The following is a 14,028-nucleotide window of genomic DNA, read 5'->3' as shown; positions in this document are numbered from 1 at the left end:
GTGCATTCAGTGTCAGTTTAGCTATAAAGGGACAATCATTTGAGACAGCTGCATTATGGGCAGTGTTGGCAATCAGTAGTAAGGAGATAGAAGTGAAGCTGGTGAAAAGAGATTTTTTTTTTTTTAAACAACAACCCTAAGTGCTGAAAGAGATGTATCTGTAATCTGATCTGGTAGAGAGTCTTTATTGGAAGTATAACCAACCTTTTATCTTCAGTTTATTTGGGAAACAGAAAAGGCAGTAATGCAACAAGATCATGAGGAAATTATTTAAATGAAATGGAATTATTTCCTGCCCCCCCCAATAGCAAATAATATCACATATAAGTAAATAGCTCTACAGACAAGTCTGTAAAGATCAGACAACAAGACACTTACAATCGAAATACCTTAAATTATAGTAAAAATCCATTAATTTCTCGTCCTGCAGACCCCAAATTCTTCCTCCAAGCTCTTTTTTCTTCAGCGCAATTTCATTGGTTACAGCTTAGAAAATTCATAACAAATAACTAGCACTCCTAATTTTTTCTCTAGCTGCTCTTGAAATACTTATGAGCAGAGTGCAGAAGTATAAGTAGGGGTGGATGAGGGAGGCCCACTAATCAATGGGATGCACTGGAACAGAGACAGGGTGTCCCAATGGCCAGACTTACCCTGCTACAACAGCAGCTACAGGCTCCAGCCCTGTGGAGTAGGGGAAGGAGCCAGGCAGTGACCCAAGGAGACTCTGTGGTCCCAGCAGTTGCAGGATGAGGGAAAGAGCCACAGGGTCCAGACCAGGCATAGGCAAAGTACAGTTCGTGGGCTGGATCCAGCCCATGGAGGGGCTTTGCCCCGTATGGCCTAGGCATTGTCCCATAGTGGTGCGTCCTGCCACCTCCTGGGCATGCAGTGGGGCTGGGGCAGTTCTACACTGGTCTGCCTTTCTAGGCAGCAGGAGATGCTGGCCCCAGCCCTGCGGTACTGGCAGAGACCCACGCACAGCCCCACATCTGCTGCAGACTTGCCTGCTCGCAGTGACCAGTGGGACAGAAGTGTGCTTGGCATGGGGGAAAAGCAGCCCTCCCTGCCTCAGTGCTGCCCAGCACTTGCTGCAGCAGCCACGTGAAGCCCGCACTGGGCTGCCCATGCCTGGCTGCTGCAGGAAGAGCTGGGCAGTGCTGAGGGGGACGGGCTGGTTTTTCCCGTGCCAAGCACACTTCTGTCCTGCTGGCACTGCTGTTGCTGCAGCTGTTCAGCGTGAGCAGGCACATCTGCAGCAAGCATGGGGTGGGCTGGGGCTGTGCTTGAGTCTCCACCAGTACTGTGGGCCTGGAGCCAGCAGCTGCCTAGAAAGGCAGTCCAGCGCTGAGAGCTCTCCCAGCCCCCCTGCATGCCAACAGGTGGCATGACACACCATAGGCAGGCAGTGTGGAGCAGGCACAGGGGCCGGGTCAGGGCTGTGCACGTGTCTTGCTGATCTGCTCATGCTGGGTTCAGTCTGAAGTGGGCGTGGGGTGCGCTGGGGCTGTGTGCTGCTGGCAGTGTGGGGGAGGCATCGTAGTGCATATGGGCTCCAGGCTGCTGTGGGGTGGGTGCTGACCAGCTCGGGAGGGGTGTGTGGGGGACTCCCATGCACAGCCCACCATACCCACAAACCCAGCCACACTCCCCCACACACAATCACACACCCTACAAACACCGCCTCCCCAGACCCATCTCCATGTGCACCCCTCCCTAAACATGCCCATGGGTCTCTGGAGGGAGCCCTGCTCAGTATCACCCATGCACATGTTGCCACTCACACCTCTTTCCCCCCCCCCCAGCCTCCAACCTCCACACACGCACGAGCACCCCCCCAAAGCCCTCCATACTCACCCATATTCACACATCTCCATACCACCCCCCACAATATAGAAGAGTAAGATCTAATTTTGAGCTAGTATGCAATCACCTCCATATACACCAGGGGGAGAGACCAGGGTTGCACCTCAGCCCCCTCCCCACTGCCTGCTCTGACATGCAGGTGCACACGCTGGTATGGAGCTGATGCCTGTTTGCAGCTGGCCCCAGCTCTGGGTAGCTGCTGCCAGCGATGGAGCCCAGGCTGCTCCTAGCAGGCAGCTGGGATGCTGCGAGCCCTGCTGGGAGCAGCCCGGGCTCCAGCAGCTACCCAGAACTGGGGCTGCTGCTGACAGCCACAGAGCCCGGGCTGGGGGCAGGGGCATTGAGTAGGGGGCACAGGGCAGTTTTGTGTATGCAGGCATACAATGTGAATTAAAAACAAGCCAGAATCTTATCAGGGGATAAGGCACAACGCTGCATTTACTGGAACAAAACACGGAACATAAAAAGAATAAAGAACAATAAGGTTATTTGCTCCCCTTGTTCCCATGCATACTCACTCACTCATTCATCCATCCATTCATTCAAAAGAGATAGGCACACATGCACAGAAATTAGACAGTCCTGCAAAGGTTAAGGTGTTACCAAGTTTCAAAGTTGCTCAAGGTCAGTCTGGTGGCTGGCCTGGCGGACCGAGAGAGTTGGAGTCAGGTCTTGTTGGACACGCCCAAAACCCCTTGCAGGTAGAAGAGACCCAGAGCCTTGTCTTCGAGTTCATTCTTTATAGCAATAGCTGTCCATACCAACCTATGGATTCCACTGAGTCAGATGCGGAGGCTGTCCTTCTTGCAGGCTGGGAGTGGTAGGTCATGATCTTCTGGCTTTGTGGTCTGCAATCTTCAGGGGCTGTCACTTGCAGTCTTCAGCCATCAGGATGGAGCGTGATTTAGTGTTTGGTAATCCTTTACTGTTGACTCTAGGTCACTGCAGCTCTTAACCGTCAAACCACAGAGGCTATTTTCACCTGCTGCAAGAGGCCTGTCTTTTTGTGTCGCTGGCACATATGTCCATCATTTATTCTTTTGTTACCTCTTTCCACATAAACCAGACATATCCACACACACCAGACATACCACAAACCCTTACACAAGTGTTTTCCTTATACTAAATTTAAGTTCTAAAGTCATGAGACCAATAGGTCAAATACATTTATGCTAGGCAATAAGAAATTTAAAATAGATGGTTAGTTCCAAATACTATATCTTGATGGTCAAATCTTTTCCTTATTTAGAAAGAGAAATAACAAAATAAACAATTATAGTCAATAACAAGATAAGCAATTAAAGCAATTATAGTCGCTGCAATACTACAGCAGCAGGGCTGAGGGCAGGGGCACAAGCAGGGTATCCTGCCATGTACCCCCTGCCCTCACTTTATTTTTCTGGCATGCCGGCACCCCGGCACCTTCCAATATAGGCCTAGTGGTGTTTTTTGGCACTCCGGCCATAAAACATTGCCTACCCCTGGTATACACAATGCAAACGCACACAAACCAGGACAAAAGCATCCTTTAAAAATAACATTAAAATGTTATTGTGGATATTAGATTTTTAGTATACAATTTGGGTTTTTTTCTGGTTCCAAGATGGCAAACCCCCTTCCCATGGAGTACTTCCAGGGAAAGGGTAGGGATGTCTGGTGACAAAGTCAGGGGTTAAGGGGTAGGACTTCAGGTACCAACATGGCGACCACGGGGCGGGGCACTTGTCAAAGGGCAGGACTACCCTTGCGGCCTTCAACAGTTCACCAAAACTTGTGAGGTGTCCCTCCAGCTGAAATAATTGCTCACCTTTGGTCTAGGCAGCAGGCCACCCCCCTGCTAATGAAATAGTGGTTTTATATTGTTACTCAATATGGTAGTTGGTCATGCCTGTTGGGAGGGAAGGTGAGAGGCTTAGCTCCTTCACCTGTAGCTGCAGGTACCCTAGACCCCCCTGGCTCTACTTCCTGGGCTCTAGACACAAACCCTACCAGGTATACCTCTGGCATCATTCCCCTCTTCCTGCTCCACTGTCAAGGAGCTCACTATGCCTTTGACAAAAGGTAGATGTCTGGAATATATTCACCTGAGATTCTTGCTAAATGTCCCGCTGATATTTTCTCTCTTATTTAAATAGTTTGCAAATGTTTCCTTTTGGTTTGTGATCGTTTGAGTACAACTGTAATAAACATATTTAACTGATGTGGGTTTTCAGTGTTTAGATTTTGAAATCTGCATTGTTGGTTAGTTAGCTCTAGTAAAGTTGTCCAAGAGTTTTCCTTCCCACTGATGATCTGTACATAAAGCTTGCCAGCCTCAGGGACAGTGCCCTCAAGCACGCTACCTGCCCTGTACTGGCTTCCACTTCAGTTGGAAGCACTGTAGCAATCCCTGTGTAGGCCTTGAGAAAGCTAATTAGGCCTGCTGAGTGACAGCAACAGCCTGCCCTGCATAACCATAGGAGTCACCACTACTGGTAAGTTTTTACCATATAGCTAACGCCATGCGTAACTAATCAGTACAGGATACACTTCAAGCATTGCAACTGAATATACAGTTGTTTTTAATGGATATTTGACTGAAGAGGCTTAACATTTTCTATTTGGTGAGAAGCTATGCGAGTAAGCTTTAAATATGAACATTAAGAAGAAAGCAATGAGGGTTGTATGCACTGTTGATATGAAATTCAAACACTTATTTTCAGAATAACTTTTCTATTATAAGGCCTGACATCTTACTGGCTTAGCACTAGATATTACTGTTGTTTTAGAGTTCTAATTTCCTCAACCAGTGCAGCATATTGTTAATGGTTAGTATCATCTACCTGCTATCTAATTTAACTGTTGTAACAGCTGTTTGGGGAACCATCATGTGAGACCTCATCTGAATTAACAGAGCATGCTAACTAACTATGCCTAAGTATGTCATTTACTATTTCTAAGCTTACCTGTTGCTCCATCTAATGGAAACTCAGTTATAATAAAATAATCAGACCACTGGTTGGCATGCTTTCATCTACAAGAGACAGTGGAAATTGCAGCCTGTGATGCAAATGGAATGATGTAACTGAATAGTTCAGACCCAAGATTTGCATGATCTGTGGCAGTGGTTGCAAGTGTATGTGTCATGGTTGGGTGGTTCAGGAGGTGTTTGCTTCCTACAGACTCTTTTCTCTTCAAGCTGTTGGAGCCAGTTCCTGTCGTGGACTTTGATGCCCTGGTGCAGGCAATGGTGCCACTTGTTCCAATTGCATGCCAAGGTTTCCCATTTTTCAGGATCAATTCCAAATGCCTTCATATCTCACTTGCATGTATCTTTGTAGCAAAGCTTGGGATGTTCTGTTGTTCTTGTTCTCTCTGACAGTTCTTCATATAGCATGTCCTTGGGCACATGTCCATTTTCCAGTCTGCTCATATGCTCAGATGGACTAGCCAGCGCAGCCATTTCTGTTTGAGTAGGGCTGTCACACTAGATAAATTTGCCCTTTGAAGAACCTCTGGGTTGGTAACTCTTGCCATTTGATGTTGAGTATGCAGTATAAACAGCACAGATGGAAGCTGTTCAGCCTTTTCTCTTGATGTGCATAAGTTGTCCATGTTTTCCCACCATACATGAGAGTGCTGAGTATGCAAGCTTTGTACACATTTTGGTCATGATAGTAAGCTTTGAGTTGTTCCATGCTCCTTTAGTTAGTCTGCTGAAGGTGGTGGCGGCCTTTCCGAAGTGAACATTAAGTTTTTCATCCAGTGAGAGGTTGGTGGTCACTATAGAACCTAGTAGCTGAACTTTTGGACTTCTAGCTGGTTCTCCTTAAGGGCGATTAATGGATCTCGTGGAACTCCCTGTCCTAGTACAAGTGTTTGCTTTATGCTGATGGTAAGAGCAATGCCTGGCAAGCTCTTGAAAGGCGATTCATGAGTTTTTGAAGTAGGTCTTTGTCGTGGACTGCAAAGGCAGCATTATTGGTGAATAGAAGCTCCCTGGTAAGCGCCTTTCTAACTTTAGTTCTAGCCTTAAGTCATGACAGGTTGAAGAGTTTTCCATCCGATCTCATGTGAAGGTATACTCCACCTTCCATGTCTTTAAACATGCAGTTTGGGAATACAGAGAAGAAGATTCGAAAGAGTGTTGGGGGCAAGAACGCATCCTTGCTTCACTTTGCTTTTCATCTCCAAGCTGTCCAAACTGGACCCATCAAACTGAACACTTGCTTTCACATTGTCATGGAAGGAACATATAAGACTTAACAGGATTGGTGGGCATCCTATCTTTTCTAAGACTGCAAATAGGCCTGCTCGCTGATGGTGTCAGATGCTTTGGTTAGATCCACGAAGGTGATGTACAATGGTCAGTTTTGCTCGTTGTACTTTTCTTGACATTGATGCAGGGAAAATATCATGTCTATGGTTGATCTTCCAGCCCTGAATCTGCGCTGAGATTCAGGGTAGACGTGACTTGCCAGCTCTTGTAGGCACACAAATATGAGCCTTGTGAAAGCTTTTCCTGCTATACTTAGATGTCTCTGTAGTTGTTGCAGTTACCCTTATCTCTTTTATTTTTATACAGAGTGACAATGTTTGCATCATGCATGTCTTGTGGTACCTTGCCCTCTTTCCAGCCTTTGAGTAACAGCTGATGAAGAGATGGTAGTAGGCTTTCTTTCCCACACTTGAGAATTTCCTCTGGGATGCCATCTTTCCGGGAGCCTTGCCACTCAATAGTAAAACAATGGCCTTGCTCAGCTCTTCTACAGTGGGCTCCACATCTAACTCTGGCATGACCTGTAGAGTTGGTATTTGGTCCAGTGATTTGCTAGTGATGTTGCTTTCTTGTGAGTATGGTTCTGAGTAGTATTCGACCCAACGAGACATCTGCTTGCTTCTATCTATAATGGCTTAACTGCTGCACAACTTGAGAGGGGCGACCTTGTTGACATGGCCCTGAGCTTGCTTCAGACCATAATATGTAACTTTTAGGTTTCCTGTGTCTGAGGCTGTCTGTATCTCATCACAGAGCTTAGTCCAGGGGTTGGCAATTATTTTGGGTGGAGGGCACTTAATGAGGTTTGATGAGCTGTCAAGGGCCACATGGGTAGCCCCGCCCCTTGACAGTTGCCCCACCCCCTGGTTGCCATCTTGGAACCAGAAGTCCCACCCCTAACCCTTGCCCCCACTGCAAAATACTCCTTTTAGGAGGGGGGTTGGGAGCTTTGAATCAGAAAAAGACAAATCATACACTAAAGTCAAACACCTACTATAGCATGTTCTAACTTTATTACAAAAAATATTTTTGTCATTTTGTCATCGAAGGAGCAGTAGAGCTAGGTAAAGCTTTTTACATAAAAGAATAAGACCACTTAAACAAGAAGAGGACCATGATGACTGTGGAGCACAGAGAGGTTAAGAAAGGGGGCAGCTATATTGTAGTGACTCACAAAACCATTGTCTCTGCTATGGTTTTTACTGTTCAGTGTAGTTATGATAGTCTCCCCCACCTGAAGGTATGACATAATGTTCCCTTGAGGAGAAGGGCAACGAGGTCAGGATCAGAGTGGTGGCTGTGTGAAAAATGCTCTTTCACTGGTGATTGGGTGTTTTTATCTGTTACTTTCCTGAGAGAGTTCATTCTGGAACATAGGGTTGTTAGTACACGGCACTACTACCAACCATTGCGTGTGTACCCAGGAAATACGTGGTCACTCTCAATGGGCAAGGACAGTAGACATGTAGATCATTGTGCATATCCCCACTGAGTTCATCTAACATTTGGAGCAGCTGTGAAACAAATCCTTCCAAGTTCCTTCTGACTAATAAAAGCGATGAGCCAAAATGATAAATACATGGAGACACATCATGAAGAGGAGAGAGAAAGACAAGAAAAAAAAGGATGAAAGAACCTTTTGTGGGAAAACAAATCATCATCCAAACTACTCTCCAGAGTTTACCATTGATATGTCTTCCTGAGAAGTGTCTTCCCAGCTGAGCTTGTGGGCTCCTCTGATAGGATGATTTGGAGCCATCTTTGCTGAGATGGGAGTAGAGTAGCTGATAAAGTTTGGCAAAACATCCCCTTTACTCAGCACTAATGTCTTGGATAACGATCATCGCATAGATACTCGCACATCTGGAGAATTCCCTTGGGTGACTGCTTCCACTTTCCGGGATTCTGACTACTTTGCTGAGTCCGCTCATCAGTTACGTGAAAGTGCTGTAATTCGAGCTGTCCATGCATCTCAAGTCCTTTCCCCAAACGTTGAGCATAGACATGGGCTCCTCAAGCCCATATTGTTGAATTCCCTGCTGATTTATTTTAACTCTGTTTTTTCTTTAAAAAGAGGAGTGCTTTGTAAATGCTGGCACATACCTAAAAATGGATCCACAAAAAATGAACACACAGCTGGCTAACACTGATCTCTCTCTCTCTGATTAGCACTTTTTAAACCACTAGTTCGTTGCTTGCTGTTCTTTTATAGTGGCAAAATAAGTCTGTGAAAAAATTGTCCTTGAATTTGTTAGGGCAACAGGTAGACAGTGCAGTCGATGCTGCTCCTTCTCTTTGTGCCCCTAGTTAGATGTTCTAGCAATAAATATAGAATTAGTTCCTTTAGCCAGAAGGTGACAGCTGAGTTATGTACACTTAGCATTTTTGAAGCATCAAGATTTGTATGATACTACATTTTCATCTTTTTCCTACATAAGAGAGATCTTTCTCTATTACTAATCAGTTGCTCTTCCTGCTGCTCTGGAAGATGGGCAAGTATCATCCTTACTTTACAGATGCATTGGGGGGTGGGGGGTGAGGAGGATGTACTGATTCAGTTGCAGAATTGGGTTTTGAACGTGAAAGATCTTGCCCCTTGTGTTAAATCTACTAAATATTGCTCATTCCCTAATTTTGGTGTGCTTGATTTTTTGTGTGTGCAAACTTAAAGCTGTTACCTGTGTTTTATAAATTCCTCCCAATTTTGCCTTTAGGCACATAGGAATCCAGACCCTTTTATATGACTTATATCAAAGACTTCTTTTGATTCTGTGTAGGAGTGGGGATCTTTTTTTTTTTTTTTAAACCCAGATAACCAATTCATCTAATGCACTGTTAAGACCTTTGTTAAATTTCAAGACATTTGAAATCCTCTTCTTTTTGAAATCTGCCTTTTGGGATGGTGGGGAACCTTTTCCCTCTTAGAAGGCTTTTTTTTCCTTAGTGAATTTTCAGATTGTACACTCTTTTATAGACCCAGAATTAAACTCTCTTAATTTACAGAACAAATCATTCTACGAGATGGCTGGCTGTGAACTCTTATATATAGCCATTACTTGTCATCCCCCTGACTGCCCCTTCCCAATAAATGTTACAGAAGAGTTGGTATTGCTCATGCACATTTTCGTTGCAGTATTTAAGTGAACAGACAATGCTTTGCAGTTAACTTCAGCTAGTTCAGCTCATCCTGTTTCCATTCAGCATAGAGACCTTGTTATCCTCTCTTCCCTTGGACAAGAAAAATGTAAGTTACATATATATGGTTTTTACACACATGTTTTTTACACATGCGCGCGTGCGCGCACACACACACACACACACACACACACACACACACACACACACACACACACACAGCAGAGTCCCCAGTAATCTAATATTTCAATTAATAATGATACCCATATACCGCAAAATGAAGGTCCAATAAAAACAGTATATATTTGTACCTAAAAAGATTTTTGCTGCTTGTGTATATCAGACTTGTCTCTTCCCAAAATGAAGGAAGAGTTGGTTGTAACCAGATTTCTAATAACTCGAACCAGTTTTTCATAAAGAGGGACGTGAAACTGAACAAGAGTATCTGCTACTTCATTTTCAATTTTCCTTCCCCCCTTGGAGTGTCTGACAATGTTCCAAGCTCCAACCCAGCAGTGTAAATGTTTCCAATCTGTGTTTGAAAATCCTCCACATTTTGTTTACAGTCACTCAGCAAACTCATTCTGGGTGGATTTGACACTCCAAATGTCTGCTAATATTGCTCCTGCTTTGTAATTTTGCCTTCCCATGTGATCAGTGAGCAGATCTTTCTCCGACTCAGACGCATGCTTTCTCCAGCTGGTTTTATTTTTTCTCTAGCTGCACTGATATACACATCAATTTTATTTACTCCCCATTTTGGAAACTGCCATCATACATGCGCTGGCTTTAGGTACCCTAAATTGAATTCTGAGATTGCCTTGAAAGACCAATATGGCCAGATGAGTAGCAAATATTACAAAAGCTTTCAATCAAGCCTTGCTCAACAACACTATGTACAAGCTGAATGATGTGCAGGGAGGAGTAGGGGAGGCAAAGGGGGTGGAGGGACCACTATGGACATGGCACCGCTGTTGTCCTGCTTTTCTATAAATGCTTTTCAAAGAGGAGGACAAAGCCTGTGAAGGGCAGTCTAGTATTTATTAGTGGTATTGTTAGAGCATGTAGTATTCCCAGCTAAGATTGGGGCTCTGTGATTCCAGGCATTGTACAACTGTAATAGAGCCCCCAGCCCAGAAATCTTACAGTCTAAACAGCCAAGACAGAACAAGTGAGAAGCGAACTGGACCAAGGCAAGGGAAATCATTCGTCCATCGAGTCTGCGGCAGAGCTAAGGAAGGAACCCAGCTCGGTTTCAAGTCTGTTTGATCACACTGCCTCTTGAAGTCCTTAATAGCTGCAATGGAGTTAGGGTGAAAATACCCCTTTAGTGCTATCAATCAATCCCTCCGTCTGTTCCTTCCCCCTTTTTTGTTCATCATTGCTATTTCCAGATAGCATCAGTGACGTTGCCCTCCACCTTTTCTGGCTCTTGTGAAAGACGGTCTCTGAATTAGCTGAGCTAGTGCTCTTGACTAGCAGGTAAATAGTACCGTGGAAATGGGTTGATTAGTTTTTGTCCCTCCTGCGTGGGTGCTACATAATTAGATTCCTGGATCCTGCAACAGGTGCAGAGCTCTCATTCATCCCTCTATATCTCTTTTATCAGATTTAAGCTCTTTAACGGGGATGTCTTCTGAAGCAAAAGAATGAGAGATGAGAGATTCTTTAGCTTTTTCCAATGAATGTTTTTCCTATATATTTAAGTAGTTCCAATAATGCCAAAGTGACCCTGAACAGTATAGTAACAGAAATAAAACTATCACCGTTAATTAGTGAGAGAAGAATATGCAGCTGTAAGCAATACAATGTATATTTTGGAGTACTAAAGTGCTTGTGGGGCAAATATGTTACTAAGTGCACAAAGAGTTGTTATATCTTTCTCCATATTGCAGCACTCTCTTCCAACTGCAGAGACTGCATGAACACAATTCTAAATTGGTCTACATCTCATAGTCCATAAACCATAAACAAGCTTTCACAAAAGCACAGAAATGTGCTAATGTATTGAAATTATAGTGTAAACAGTTGCATTTAAATAAGCTCTTCCCTGCTAGATCTGAATGTAGGAGGAGAGAGAGCCTGAAAGAGAATCAGAAGAGCAGCAAAAATGCACTTGACTTTTGTTGATTTTCCATTTTTTTAGGATGAAAAAATGAAAGGAATAATGACAGTGCAAATAGTGACAGCCAGACTGGTATTCTGTTATTTACTTCTAACCTTAATAAATGTCACCAGCTCAGAATAGGTACTTTCACCAACAAACGATGCAAGTATGTCAGTGGCCATTTTAAATGACTTGTGTAGATGTTTTTACTGCAAGGCTAGGGGTGTGTACCCGCTGGGCCTCGTACATCTTACCACGGGCTTCCTTGCTCCGAGTGCTTACCGGTACTCGCCTTGCCGTTGCAGGTGGCCTTACGGGAGGTCTTCACACGCGTCGCAGGTTGCCCCTTCTCGCCTGCCACGACTTTGAATCTTCCAGTGGGTGGGACTCTGTACGACGCGGTCACCCTCATTGGTCACCTGTTTCGTTGATGTCTTCTGCAAGGCTCCTCCTCGCCCTTTTCCCAGCCCAGCGAGTTCTGGTCGCTTTCTTGACGGACTGTATGCGTCCTTAAATTCTTAACAACACGCCTGCCTCTCACTCCCTCAGTCTATCTAGATACCTCCTCAGCCCCTTCTAAAATGGGAAAAACAAACGGAACCCCTTCACAATTCAGCTTAGCAACTTAATAAATATCACGAGAGGCATAACCTTGTCCCTGTTGGGCTTCCTCAGGGAACACGGCTAACCCCTCTACACCCCTACTTATTGACTGATCTACATCTGTGGGGTCCAGCTCTATGCCCCCACGCCACCTATTCTGGTTGAACGTTACTCCTCCTCCCTGGCGAGACCCTCTCTCTGGATCCCTTGAGGGCAGTGGCCTTCTCTCCGGGTCTCTGCAGAACCGTCGCCCTCTCACAGGGTCTTCACTATGGAGTTGCCCTCTCTCTGGGTCTCCGCCTAGCTGCTGCCCTCTCTCTGGGTTTTCTCCACCCTGCAGCCCTCTCTCTGGGTCCTCCTCAAGCTGCAACCCTCTCTCTGGGTCTTGCCACAGCAGCGGACCTCCCTCTGGGTCTTCCCAGGTCTGTTGACCTTCCCACGCCCTGGGGTCTCCTTCTGCCTCACCTCCTGGTTTGTGTGCAGGTATAGTCCTCACTCGAGGCGCTGGCTTGCTGCCGTGCTCCGCAGCTCCCTCGCAGTCTATGCATGGAGTTGCTCCCGGCGTCTCGTGCCCCCAGCTAACACTACCGGCGAGGCTTCCTCCCGGCACATATATGCCCCCCCTCCATCTCACCGCCGGCCCTTTTACATCCGCCAGCTGGTGGTTGTGAGTGACGTCATCAGCTGGCCGCAGGTGCCATAAGGCATGATCAGCAGTCTGCGTGGGCTTTCCCCACCGTCCCTGCTCCTCCGCCGCTCCTGCGGTGAATAAGTTTCCCTTTTTCTCCGTTCCACCCCCAGCTCCTGGCCCTGGGGTTCCCCTAGTGGCCCCAGGAATCTCCCTGGTTTTCCTCTCCCTGTGACAGGGTGGAAAAAATGTTACTGGGACTTACCAGGAAATACTTCTAGTTCTTGCTCTGTGTCAAACTAAATAACTTTGGGAAAGTCTCTCTATGCCTCATCCTTCAGTGCTCCCACCCAGGAATATTTAGGTGTTATAAGTGATAGGTTTTATGAGGCTAGACCTTTTCTCTGAAGGGTCTAGGTACTCAGTAATGGTCTTCTTTTGCAATAACAACAAGGTGCATAGGTTAGCCATGAGCCAGGTTTTAATCCATTTACTGTATGCCACATTGACTCTTTTTTTATAGTTTTGGTTTCTTAATCATAATATCAGTATTATGCTGCATGAAGTCAAGTGCTTGATTGGCATTAATAGTGCCATAATAGTGACCGGTGCAGTGCTGTGACCAGAGAGTAGAAGTTTACCTTCACTTGTTTCTTCATTGCTCTTACTTCATGAACTGCCTCTTACCACACCATGTCCTTGCCTTATAGGGATTACAAGCATAAATAGTCAGGCCCCTTGTCATAGGGATTCACATGCTGTTGGTATCAAGCCTTTAATTTTGTGAGAAGACCAAGATGCTGCAGCTGCATGGCTGCTTTCACAGTATGCATAGTCTCTGCCGGTGTGAGTAGGAAAGATCAGCCATGTAACATTTAACATTTGGGTATAAATAATGAAGGAATTATAAGGATGATTTTTCTCTTTTAATGGCCTGGTTCTCCAGTACCAAGCCATAAAATCAATTGCAAGGTCAAAAAGCAGAAATGTTAAAGCTAGGTGAGGCATTTAGCTATCGACAGTTCCACCATTATGCATAGACAGGATCAATGCATAACAGGGGACCCCTTCTATCTGTCACTTGGAGCAAGTGCAGCTTGTAAGGAAGGAGCCGTGCTACCTGTATCTGCTGCAAAGTGGGCTGCAGGGCTCAGCCTGTGGATTGCAGGTGCCAGAACACTTGGGTGCTGAATAGGGGATGAGCAGCACCTGGACACTATTAACAACAAGCCAAGTCAGGAAACTGGGAGGTGAAGACACAAGGGCTATATTGAGCCTGGAGCCCACTGTGAGTATCCCTCCCTATGGAAGAAGCTCTACAGGTGTGGTATATATGAGGAGATAAGTTCTACCTTTTTATTTTTGTTGTTGCTTGGAGTTTGTGTTAGACCAGGGGACCAGATTTTGGCTGTAGGGGAGGACGAGGCCACC

The sequence above is a fragment of the Alligator mississippiensis genome, chromosome 6 (genome assembly GCF_030867095.1).
Source record: "Alligator mississippiensis isolate rAllMis1 chromosome 6, rAllMis1, whole genome shotgun sequence".
Taxonomy (NCBI): Eukaryota; Metazoa; Chordata; order Crocodylia; family Alligatoridae; genus Alligator; species Alligator mississippiensis.
The sequence above is the reverse complement of the archived record's forward strand: the minus strand, read 5'-3'. Positions refer to the sequence as shown.